A 13,767-nucleotide genomic window follows, 5' to 3' on the forward strand; every position below is an offset into this window, starting at 1 on the left:
TTTTTTCAAGATTTTTAGTTTCTTTGCGCTGGGTACGTAATTCCTCCTTTAGCTCTGAGAAGTTTGATGGACTGAAGCCTTCTTCTGTCATCTCCTCAAAGTCATTCTCCGTCAAGCTTTGATCCGTTGCTGGCGATGAGCTGCACTCCTTTGCTGGGGGAGATGCGCTCTTATTTTTTGAATTTCCAGCATTTCTGCCCTGCTTTTTCTCCATCTTTGTGGTTTTATCTGCCTCTGGTCTTTGATGATGGTGACGTGCTGATGGGGTTTTGGTGTAGGTGTCCTTCCTGTTTGATATTTTTCCTTCTAACAGTCAGGACCCTTGGCTGTAGGTCTGTTGGAGATTGCCTGAGGTCCACTCCAGACCCTGTTTGCCTGGGTATCAGCAGCAGAAATATTGCTGAACAGCGAGTGTACCTGTCTGATTCTTACTTTGGAAGCTTCCTCTCAGGGGTGTACTCCACCCTGTGAGGTGTGGGGTGTCAGACTGCCCCTAGTGGGGGATGTCTCCCAGTTAGGCTACTCAGGGGTCAGGGACCCACTTGAGCAGGCAGTCTGTCCCTTCTCAGATCTCAACCTCCGTGTTGGGAGATCCACTGCTCTCTTCAAAGCTGTCAGACAGAGTCGTTTGCGTCTGCAGAGGTTTCTGCTGCTTTTTTTGTTGTTGTTGTTGTTTAGCTGTGCCCTGTCCCCAGAGGTGGAGTCTACAGAGACAGGCAGGTTTCCTTGAGCTGCTGTGAGCTCCACCCAGTTCGAGCTTCCCAGGGGCTTTGTTTACCTACTTAAGCCTCAGCAATGGCGGGCGCCCCTCCCCCAGCCTCGCTGCTGCCTTGCATTTAGATCGCAGACTGCTGTGCTAGCCATGAGGGAGGCTCCGTGGGCGTGGGACCCTCCCGGCCAGGTGTGGGGTATAATCTCCTGGTGTGCCTGTTTGCTTAAAGCGCAGTATTGGGGTGGGAGTTACCCGATTTTCCAGGTGTTATGTGTCTCAGTTCCCCTAGCTAGGAAAAGGGATTCCCTTCCCCCTTGCGCTTCGCAGGTGAGGCGATGCCTCGCCCTGCTTCAGCTCTCGCTGGTCGGGCTGCAGCAGCTGACCAGCACCGATTGTCTGGCACTCCCTAGTGAGATGACCCCAGTACCTCAGTTGAAAATGCAGAAATCACCGGTCTTCTGTGTCGCTCGCGCTGGGAGTTGCAGACTGGAGCTGTCCCTTTTCGGCCATCTTGCTCCGCCCTCCTTAAGTTTTTATTTATCCGTAATAAATGGCCAATAGCCTAATTTTAGGGTCATATGCTAATTGCATATTTAGTTTTATTGGAAACTCTTAAACTCCTTTTCAGAGTGACTGTATCATTTTACATTCGCTATCAATATATGAGTGATTCAATTTATCCACATCCTTGCCAACATTTGGTATTGTGACTATTTTTTATTGTAGCTGTTATGAGAGATTATAATGATATTTCATTAAGGATTTGCATTTCCCAATGGGCAATGATATTGAACATCTTTTCATGTGCTTTTCTGCCATCTGTGGATTCTCTGCCTTTTTACAGTGTCTAGAGCTTCTAGTACTATGTTGAATAAGAGTGAAAAGAGCTGAGAGCAATCATCCTTGCCTAATTTTATGGGGGAAGCATTCAGTCTTTCATCTTTAAGTAATGATGTTATCTGTAGGGGTTTTTTTGTACATGCTGCTTACCAACTTGCAGTAATTTCTGACTATTACTAATTTGCTGAGAGTTTTTAAATCATAAATGGATGTTGAATTTTGTCCAATGATTGTTTCTGTCTCAAATTTATATTTTTCAAATTTATTTTTTAATTAAATTTCTATGATTTTTGTTGAGAATTTTTTTGTTTAAGTTCATGGGAGATATTGGTCGTGTGTATTTTTTTGTGTGTGTAGTCTTTGTGTCGAGTATCAGAGTAATAAAGGCTGCATAAAATGAGTTAGAAAGTATTCACTCCTCAGTTTTCTGGGAAGTTTTGTGTGGAATTGTATCATTCATTCGTTAAGCAGGTAGGATTCACCTGTAGAGTCATCGGAGACTGGAGTTTTATCAGTAGAGAGACTTTACGTACTAATTCAACTACTTTAACAGATATGGGGCAGTTCAGACTACCTTCTTGGTACTTTGTGTCTTATAAGGAATTTGCCTATTTATGGTAAGTTGTTGAAATTTTTGGCACAAGCTTGTTCATAATATTCTTTTTTTATTTTTTTAATTAATTTATTTTATTATTATTATTTGTTTGTTTGTTTGTTTGTTTTGGAGACAGTCTTGCTCCATCGCCCAGGCTGGAATGCAGTGGCACGAACTTGGCTCACTGCAACCTCCACCTCCCTGGTTCAAGCAGTTCCCCTGCCTCAGCCTCCCGAGTGGGATTACAGGCACACGCCACCATGCCCGGCTAATTTTTTTGTTATTTTGAGTAGAGATGGGGTTTCACCAAATTGACCAGACTAGTCCCAAACCCCTGACCTCAGGCAATCCGCCCACCTTGGCTTCCCAAAGTGTTGGGATTACAGGCATGAGCCACTGTGCCCGGCCAATATTCTCATTATTTTTTAATGGCTCTAGGAACTGTGGTTATGTTGCCTATCTCATTGCTGATGTTGGTAATGTGTGTCTTCTCTCATTTTGTTCTGAGCTGTCTGTTTAGAAATTTGCTGGTTTTATTTATCTTTTCAAGGACCAAGTTTTTAGTATAATTGCTTTCTTCACAGTTTTTCTGTTTGTTTATTACCCTATATTGACTTTAATTTGCTCTTCTTTTTCTAGTTTCATAAGGTTTTCTAAATAAGTACTTAGATGTCCTTCTAAGTACTGCTTTAATGGCATGCCACAGTTTTTGAGATGTTGTATTTTCTTTTTTTAACTTTTATTTTAAGTTTGAGGTACATGTGCAGGTTTTTTACGTAGGTAAACTTGTGTCATGGGGGTTTGTTGAACAGATTATTTCATCACCCAGGTATTAAGCCTAGTACCCAATAGTTGTTTTTTCTGCTCCTCTCCGCCCTCCCACTCTCCAGCCTCCAATAGGCCCCAGGGTGTGGTGTTCCTCTCTAGTGCTCATGTATTCTCATCATATAGCTCCCACTTATAAATGAGAACATGCAGTATTTGGTTTTCTGTTCCTGTGTTAGTTTGCTAAGGATAATGGCTTCCAGCTCCATACATGTCCCTTCAAAGGACATGATCTCCTTCGTTTTATGGCTGCATAATATTCCATGGTGTATATTACCACATTTTCTTTATCCAGTTTCATTTTAATTCAGTTCCAAACGTTTTTAAATTTCCCTTGGGATAAATTATCTTTGATGTATGGATTATTTCGAAGTGTAATTTTAAATATCCAAATAGTTTTGAATTTCCCAAATATCATTATGTTGTTGACGTCTAACTTAATTCTGCTACTGAGCAGGAATATGCCTTTATTACCTCAATCCTTTTTATTTACTCAGACTTATTTTATGGCCCAGGACATAGGCTATCTTGGTAAATGTTCTATGTGCACCTTTAAAAAATGTGACATGACTGTGTACATTGATGTTGTTGGATGGAATGTTGTGTAGATGTCGATTATGTTACGAACACAGATAATGCTGTTCAAATCTTCCATATTTTTATTGATGTTTGTGCACTAGTTCTATCGATTATTGAAAGAAAGGTATTGACAGTTCCAAATACAGTTGTGGATTTGTCTATTTCTCCTAAAAATTTTTTGTTTCATTTATTTTGAAGCTCTATTATTAGGTGCATACACATTTAGAATTAGTATGTCTTCTGGGTAGATTGATTTTTTTGTCATTATGAAATATCTATTTTTAATCCCTGATAATATTCCTTGCTCTGAAATCTATTTTGTCTGATGTTAGTATAGTTAATTCATGTTCCATCATTTAGCATTCTTTTATTTCTAATTTATCTGTTTCTTCATATTTAAAGTAGGGTTTTATAGAAAAATATAATTGAATCATTCTTTTTGTCAAATATGACAATCTTTGCTTTTTAATTGGAGGGTTTAACCTAACCAAAGATTATGTAGTCTCCCTAGGAAAAATCTGCATCCAGTGACTTGTAAGTGGGGGAGTATAAAGACTGGGCCCCTTTGACTCAATTTAAGACAACTCTGAAGGGACATGTCAGCTACAAGGATCCCCATGGGATAGGATGAAGTCTCCATCATGACCGAGTCACAGCTGAATGCTTTCTCTGCCAGTTTTTCCTCCCTACTTCCTTCACTTCCTCACAGATGTTGTTCCTGAAAGCACTTTCCAATAATAGGTTCCTTCATACAAACTTCTTGGGAATCTGACCAAACACAGGCAGTTCTAAAATGGTTAAGCACACACCGGTTAAGCACACACCAGCCCTTTCCCAGAAATTCTATTTCTAAGTATTTTTCTCAAAATAAATGAAGCCATGGGTCTGCAGAAATGTTTGTATAAGATTCTCATAGCAGGGTAATAACAGTCAAACATGAAAACAACCCAAATGTCTGTTAACAGGTAAATGGTTTTAAAAATTGTGATATATCCATACAATGGAATCCAATAATAAGAATGAATAAAATACTGATTCATGCAACACAATGAATGAATCTCAAAAACATTATGTTGAGGGAAAGAATCCTGACACAACAGAGTGCATACTATATGATTCTAATTATATGCAAAATTAATTTATAATGATGGCAAACAGAATCGAAGGTGCCTTGGATGAGGAAAGATTGAATATAAAATGAAATGGAGAACTTTCTGGTCATGGAAAAGTTCTACATCTTAATTTTGGTGATGGATACATAAGTATTCACATTTGTCAAATGTGAATATATTGAGCTTATATAACAATGGGCTCAAAATCTGTCAGTAACTATTGAAAATTAAACCTGAATAAAAAGCTTAAAACTCAAGTGACACTAAACAATATTGTTAATAAATGTATTGAAAAGTAGGACAACAAAAGGAAAAAATAAGATGATTATTACAAAATTCCCCCTTTACTGTGGAGAAAGTTGGCCATAATTTACATAGGTAAGCTTCTGCATTGCTGATAATGTTTTATATCTAGACTTGTGTAGTGAATATATGGGTGTTGACTTCATAATCACTGCTAAACTGTATGTATTTGCAGGGTTTTTGTATGTTATACTTCACACTTACAAAAATATTTCAACAAATATATTTAACAAAGGATTAGTACACAAAATATGTAATAAACTCCTATAACTAACAAGAAGATGACAAATAACCTGATAGAAAAAAAATGGGCAAAGTAAATAAACAGGAGTTTAACAGAAAAAAAAAGCACAAATTTATCATAGACATTTTTATTTTACTTATCTTTTGTGTAGGGATGGGGTCTCGCTGTGCTGCCCAGATGGGACCTCAAATTCCTAGGCTCAAGCAGTCCTCCTGTCTCAGCCTCCCAAAGTGCTGGGATTACAGGCATAAACTACCACACCCAGCCAGTAAAGTAACAGGCACTTTTAAACAGCTATATTGAGATATAATTTATGTCTCATATAGGCCATCCATTTAAAATGTATGAGTCAATGGTTTTAGTCATGCATTTAATTACCTCTTACTGTTAGTTGTCCATCACTGCTCATTCTTACTCTCTTCCTCTCTCTCTCTCTTTCTCTCTCTCTCTCTCTCACACACACATTACACACACCCCACCATACCCCCAGAATGTAGAATACTTGAGGGAAGGGACTTTACCTTCTTCACTTGCTATGTCCTAATATCTAGAATGGTGCTTCAGAATTGTAGGTCCTTAATAAATGTTTGTTAGTTGACTGGAATGAAGGCAGTGGAGATGGAGAAAACTGAATCGATGTGAGGAATACTTAGGACCTGGAAATGGATAGAATGTGGGGACTGATGGATAGAGATGTGTCATGACTTCCAGATTTCCGGTTTGGGCCATTCAGCAGTTGTTGTCAATAACAGAGCCATAGAACGTTGGAGGCAGAACAGATTGGGAGGTACAAAATGACTGGAAGTAGAATGACATCTTGTAGTGAAAAGAACATGTATATAGAAAGTAGAAAAACTGAGTCTTAGTCCTGAATTTCCTGTGTAACTTTGATCCGGCTACTGCCCCCTTCTGGACCTGTTTTTCTTTTGTGAGTTGATTGGTTTGGACTAAAAAAACATCCCATGTTTTTGCATCCAGATCTTGGTAAATATTTTAGGACATGTAGAATCTGTCCACAGAGGTATGTTTCACTGAGTCCATACCCCTCAACTGGCTTACAGCTATTATCACAAATCTGTCCGTGGCATCAAATCTTTGCCCAGAGATCTCTGAAATATCTAGAGAGTGATGCACCTGGGCTGACAAACAAGTCGCTCATCTACACTTAGCCCGAAACACAAAGTGTCCTTTCTCGTTTCTGCTCCCACCATTCATTTCTGGGTCCAGGGAAGTCAGGTGAGGGCAGTTCCTTACCACTGCCACTGCCAGCAGTTCCCTGCACAGCAGTGATGATGAGTTCACCAAAGACGTTTTTCTGTGGAAGCTCCTAAAACAACTGGCCCGATCAGAAGCCAGACCTTAAGATGCCAAAGGATTGCTCGGGGGCCTCATGTTATAGCATGATGAGATAGTGACTATAAAATGAATGTGTTAAACATATTTGAAGACATAAAACACAGAATTTTTAAAAAACACAATAAAATAGGCCGGGAACGGTGGCTCACACCTGTAATCCCAGCACTTTGGGAGGTCGAGGAGGGCGGATCACCTGAGGTCGGGAGTTCGAGACCAGCCTGACCAACATGGAGAAACCCTGTCTCCATTAAAAATACAAAAATTCGCTAGGCATCGTGGTACATGCCTGTAATCCCAGCTACTTGGGAGGCTGAGGCAGGAGAATCACTTGAACCTGGGAGGCGGAGGTTGCGGTGAGCCAAGATCGCGCCATTGCACTTCAGCCTGGGCAACAAGAGCAAAACTCCATCTAACAAAAATAAATAAATAAATAAAATAAAATAAGAACCTTCTAGGGACTCCCCACTTTCCTTAGAATAAAGTCCAGACCCCTTTCCATGGCCCATGGGGTCCTGCATGGTGGGGACATTGGCCTCCTGTCCAGCCTGGGCTCCTACCACTCTCCCTGCTTAGCTAAAACCTGAAGCCCAGGGTTCCCTGACCCCCTCAGGCAAAACTTCTTTTTGCTGTGCTGGAGTCCCTGTGAATACTGCCTCTCTGCCCTTGAACTTCTGTGGCCTGTGAGGCTCACCCTGTCCAGAGGCCTTGAGCCTGTACAGTTCGATGGTACATTAAGCACATTCACAGTGTTGTGCAACCATCACCACCATCCATCCACAGACTTGTCAAACTAAAACTCTGTCCCCATTAAACACTAACTCCCCATTCTCCCTCCCCCTACCCCCAGGCACTGACCATTCTACTGTCTGTCACTATGGAAATGAGATTGCTAGATCATATGGTAATTCTGTGTTTAATATTTCAAGGACATCCATTCTATATTCCACCATTTTACATTCCCACATATGGTGTATAAGGGTGCACAAGGGTTCCAATTTCTCCACATCCTCACCAACATTTGTTTTCTGTTTTTGTGATACTAGCCATCCCACTGGATGTGAGGTGGTGTCTCACAATAGTTTTGATTTGCATTTCCCTAATTGGTGATATTGAGTATCTTTTCATATGCTCATTGGTCATTTGTATATCTTCTTAGAAGAATCATCTATTCAAGTCTTTTGCCCATTTTTAAATCTCGCTTGTTTCTTGTTGTTTGGTTGTAAAACTTCTTTGTGTATTCTTGATAATAACCCCTTATAAGATGTGCGAATTGCAAGTATTTTCTCCCATTCCATTGATTGCCTTTTAATATTGTTGATTGTTCCTTTGGTGTGCAGAAGTTTTTAATTTTGATGTAGGCCAGCGTGGTGGGTCATGCCTGTAATCCCAGCACTTTGGGAGGCCAAGGAAAGGGAATCACTTCAGCCCAGGAATTCAAGACCAGCCTTGGCAACATAGGGTGACCCTGTTTTTATTTTTAAAAGAAATTTAAAAGAATTTTTTTAAATTTTTAGCCAGGAGTGTTGGCACGTGCCAGTAGTCCCAACTACCCAGGAGGCTGAGGCAGGAGGACCACTTGAGCCTAGGAGTTTGAGGCTGCAGTAAGCCATGATTGCACCACTGCACTCCAGCCTACGCAACATAGTGAGACCCCGTTTCAAAAAAAAAAAAAAAAATTCATGTAGTCTCATTTGTCTATTTGTTCTTTTATTGCCTGTATTTTTGTCGTTGTATCCAAGAAAGCATTGCCACATCCAATGTCATGAAGCTTCTCCCCTCTGTTTTCTTCAGTTTACAGTTTTGGCACTTGTGTTTAGGTCTTTCATCCATTTGAGGTAATTTTAGTATATGGTGTAAAGTGAGGGTCCAATTTCATTCTTTTGCATATGGATAACAAGTTGTCCCAACATCATTTGTTGAGATTCTCCTCAGCTCTTAAAGGAAGAAAGGACAAGGAGCATGGTGACTGAGGGTGACAAGACCTCCCTTTCTCTTGCTGAGTCACTCACTCGACTGAGGACCCTGGGCATGAATTTATTTATTCGTTCATGCATTGGGCAATGTCCAAACCCAGAGTTCACAACCTCCATAAAATTTAGGGAGTCAATGCAATTAGATCGTGGAAGAATACTTTTATTTTTTTATTTTTTTTTTTTACTAACCTCTAGTTGAAATTACCATCATGGATAACGAATGCAGGCAATCAACCACAGGAAGATTAGCAGTACTTATAACAGTCACTGAGTGAAATCCCTGATATTTTTGTATTACGTTAACTGTGGAAGCAGCTCTCTATGCTTTATACTTGTCACTACTTCCAAATTATAGCAGTTATTAGACCTTTCCTCAATTTTATTATTTAACACATTAATGAAGATGCACATATATTTCATGGCATCACAATTGTGGTTTAAAAAAATATTTTGATAACTGTCTTTCAATAAAATTGCTTTCTTTGTATTTCTACCAATTTTATTTCATGAATTCAAAAACATTATTCTGAGAAGGAACACACAAATTTCCCCAGACAACCAAAGAGAAGGTTCCCTGTGCTGGGCACTGAGGACACCGCAGCCCATGATACAGACCTTGGTCACTGGCTTTGGAAAGATCCCAGCCACTGAAGGTGGGAGGGCCCGCAGATATACAGATACAACACAGTGTGGGGATTTCTGTCCCACAGGGCAGCGGGTACTGTGGGACCCCAGCAGACTACACAGTTCCAAATTGACTAGCCATTTCTTGGAGGTTTTTGCGTGAGGAAGGACTGTCCACTCATCAGCCTGGAGGAGTGATCCTGTCCCTGGTGACCTGTTGACCCCTCTTTGTGCAGGTATTGAGATTCAGAGAAACCAGTTCTGCCCCGCTGGCAGCAGAAGATCATCTCTCTTCCCCCGTCTTCTGCTGGCACCAGATATATTCAGCTGTGGGAGCAGAGATGCTTGGTGTGCTTTCGGTAGCTATGGAAATCCCAGGGTTTCCCTAGCAACAGCTCCAGATGGGTCTTGTTGCTAGGGAACGCTGGGATTTCCCAGGCTGCCAGATAAGCAAGACAGCTCTAGCCCCAGGGCAGAGGTGCTGGCAGAGATGTGGGTCTGACCCCCAGGAGATGGATGGTCCCCTTTGACTCTGATCCTTTGGGGTACCCAGCCCCATAGCCAAGTGAAAGGATGCTGCACACTGAATGAGGAGATCTTGAGAGGCGGATGAAGAGGGAGTGCTCTGGGTAAGCAAACTGATTAGAAAAGTCCAAATGATGCCAGGAAAAGGAAGACAGTAGACTTTGGGAAGCTTGCAACCTTCAAGTCCAGCACTTGGCTGTTTCTAAAGCACTTTTCCCGAGATTGTCACATAGTATACACCTGCTTGGTTTCGAGAGAAGGTCCAAAATTAGAACCAAGGCCAGTCTCAGGAGTGTGCAGTGTAAGCAGTCACACAGATACCCACACTTAGAAGGGCTCTGCATGCTTGAATTAATGCTCTACTGCCACTGACTTGAAATGCTTAATAATGTTTAAACAACCGGGCCCTGAATTTTTATTTTGCACTAGGCCCGACAAATTATATAGCCAGTCCTAGCTAAAACCTTTATTTTATAAGAGAGACAACTGACCCATAGGGAGCAGATGTACTTAGTCTAAGTTCACGTGACTGAAAGTGCACCTCAGGGGCTAATGCGTTTGCGCTTAGCTGCTTTCAGGCACCAGCGACTAGACTGAAACAGGCCTTCAGTGTGGGAAGGCATTCCTGGGGTTCCCATGGCAGAAAGGTAGGGGTAGCCGGAATCACAGCTCCCTCACTTGTTCTAAGAATCCAACTCAGAACTGAAGAAATGAAGGCTTTGGGGAGCTCTCAGGCTCATAGGGAAGCAGACAGCATTAAGAAAATACAATTGGAATAGGAGCTGAGGAGGTGACAGCAGGACAACACCTGTTAGGGGCTAACTGGTGTCCCCCAAAATTCATATGTTGAAGTCCTAACCCCTAGTACCTCAGAATGTGACTGTTTAGACATAGGGCCTTTAAATAGGTAATTAAGATAGAACGAGGCTGTTAGGGTGGTCCCTGATCCAATATGACTGGTGTCCATATAAGAAAAGGAGATTCAAACACAGACTTGTGCAGAGGGAGAACCACGTGAGGACACAGGGAGAAGTGGGCCATCTACAAGCCAAGAACAAAGGCCTCAGAATGAACCAACCCTGCCCATACCTTAGTCTCCAACTTCCAGCCTCCAGATCTGGGAGACAATGCATTTCTATGGTTTAAACCTCCCAGTCTGTGATGCTTTGTCATGGCAGCTGGAGTAGACTAGTATAATATCCTTCATTCCTCCCACTCCTGTGAAATAAAGCCTATGACTATTTCACAGAGAAGGGGCCCAAGACTTTAAGAGGTTAACTATCTTGCTCAGGGTCACACAAACTAGTAGGCAGCCATGCCAGGACTTGAACGCAGCTTGATCTGTCCCCAAGCCTGTGTTTTCCACTCTGCCAGCCTAGGGGGAATTGCACCCCAGTTCGCCCAATTCAGAACATCTGAATCCTTTTCCTAGTCATGCCCATCCCTCATGCCCTGTGGGCTCAGGGACTTCCTGGCACAGGTCTCCCAACCCCAGACTCAAAGCTTCCCTGTGGTTTGCATTCTTGTCCTAGGCTAAGAGGACTGCCGTAGCTAGATCCTTTGACAGAAGGACTCTGGAACCATATTAGCATTTACCCTAACTCTAAGGACCAAACAAAAGAGTGAATATGACAAGCCTTTAAAAGTGTCACACACCAGAGTTCCAGGTGCATGGGGTTCGTGAACACTTCAGCACTAAGGGAATATTTTTCCTTTACTATTAAAGTGACTACCTCAGGACATCACAGATTCTGTTGCCTTTATGTGGAGGAGCAATTCAGCTCTCTCTGTGACTCTCTAATTTCAACCCAGAGGCAGCCAGGTATCTTCCTAAACAAAGAGTTGTCTACCCAGGGACAACCATGTCACTCGCCTAAAAAGCAAAAGCAACCGCAGATAGTTAAGGAGATTTTTCTTCTTTCTTCTTTTGTTAAAACAATTTTAGGTTAATGGTGCTTTATTGGGGTATAACGTATATACAATAAATTACCCAGATATTAAGTGTCCAACTTAATGAAAAATTTAACAAATGTACACTCCCGTGGAACCATCATCCTGGTTGCTATGGTAGTTGTATTTTTAAATAGAAATCTTACCTTCTTTAGCCAGGCATGGTGACATGTGACTGTAGTTTGAGCTACTCAGGAGGCTGAGGTGGGAGGATTGCTTGAGCCCAGGAGTTTGAGGCTGCAGTGAGCTAAGGTCACGCCACTGCACTCCAGGCTGGGTGACAGAGCAAGATTCCCATCTTTATTTACAACAAGAAAAAGAAAATCCCATCTCTCTGCTGTGAGGCTTCCGTGCCGTGATGAAGAGAACAAGGGCTGGGGAAGCACAGAGAAGAGTACAAATCCAGCATGGAGGAATCCTGAAAGCATCCCCTCGAGCGTGTGACGGACAGGTAAGTTAGATTTTGCAGAGTAAGGAGTCTGCTGAGAGGAGACAGGGAATAAAGGGACATTGTAGACAAAGGCTTAGGGGTTTCCAACAGCTTAGGAGAAAATTCAGAGTAAATACAGCAGAAGATGGCTCATGGGGTGCCATCTGGGGTCAGGAATAGATATGATTATATAAAAATGAAACCAAGCTTGCTGTCTGATTTAGAAGCTATTTCTGCTACCAGAACAGTCAGTGCCTGTCTAATGTTCATGTCAGGTTTTATTGCTTGTGGTCAAAGGCTGTTGCACAGTAGACAGAGCAAAGAGCAGAAACAGCATGATTTTTCAGAACAACGTCCAGAATAAATATGAATCTCTGCCTTAAATGGGACATTGTAGAGCAAGTTACATAAAGAATTATCTATCTAATAGATCACAGCACTAATTGATCAAAGTACTTAACATCAGCTTAGCACCAACGTTTAAAGTAGTCAGAATCAAAGAGATACTTAAAGTTGAAAAATCTAAATACATGTTTCCCCTCGTTGTCCCCACATGTCATTTTCTCCCTCTTTAAACGCTTGTCTTACTCTATTGCATAGAATTCATCTTTTTAAACTGTTTTAAATCCTTTCTGGAAAAAGGAAAGTAAACAATATACACAGATTACCACATACTTAAGTGCATGCCTGTCTGTCTCAGAAATGGTCTATCATTTCATGTCAATTTTTAGTACCACCCCGGCCATAAACCAGATTGCCATATGCACTTGAACCTGTTTGAAGGCTATTTCTTCTATTCCAGTAGTCCATTTATTCATTCCTGGTAGTATACCACACTCTGTACTTACTGTATTTTCTTCCATTTAAACAATCAAACATTCTCAAGTCTTTCCCATTAAAAAAAGAAAATTCTCCCACTGTCACCGCCACATGGCCACTAGCTACCATGCTTACTCTCTTTCCATCCTTTTACAGTCACATTTTTCAAAAAGTCTTTGCATGTGGCCCTCGGTTTCCTCAGCCACTTTTCAATCCTAAGCCACTGCAATCTTATTTCTACTCCCATCACACCACACAAACTGCTCTTGCTAAGGTCACCAATGAGCTTATGTTGCTAAATCCAGAGGGCAAACTCCAGCCTTCACTAGCTTGACCCAGGTGACCACTTCCTCTCCCTTTGCTCCTGTGCCCTTCCATCCTCTTGGGTTTCCTGCAGTCGCTTTCCTTATTTTCCATCCCCGTTCTTTGCCTCTCCTCCTCTTCCCACTTCTTAAAGACGGAAGTTCCTAGGATTTTGCGACCAGGTTACATTCTCTTAACAGGCTCACCACAGTTTACCTAGGAGCACTCCCCCTCATCTATGGCTTCCAACATTACCTGCAACATGGACCATGCTACATGTTCACCAAACACCGTTTCCTCTTCCTGCTTTGCATGCAGCTAGACCATATTTCCTAGAATCCCTTTTGATTACAGGTCACTAGCTTCTGACCAGTGGGATGTGGGAAGAAGAGATGTTTAACACTTGCAGGGCTGGCCACTCAAACCTCACATGTGATCTTCCATGTTCTCGTTTCATTCATTTGGCCCTGTGCCAAAAAAAAAAAAAAATGCCAGTAGAGATCTCTGAGTGCCTAGGGGCCCCTGGAAGTACGGGACAAGAGGAAGCTTGGTGTCTAATATCCTGAATAAAACAGAG

This window comes from Mandrillus leucophaeus, unplaced genomic scaffold, assembly GCF_000951045.1.
Source record: "Mandrillus leucophaeus isolate KB7577 unplaced genomic scaffold, Mleu.le_1.0 Scaffold1495, whole genome shotgun sequence".
In the NCBI taxonomy this organism is placed as follows: Eukaryota; Metazoa; Chordata; class Mammalia; order Primates; family Cercopithecidae; genus Mandrillus; species Mandrillus leucophaeus.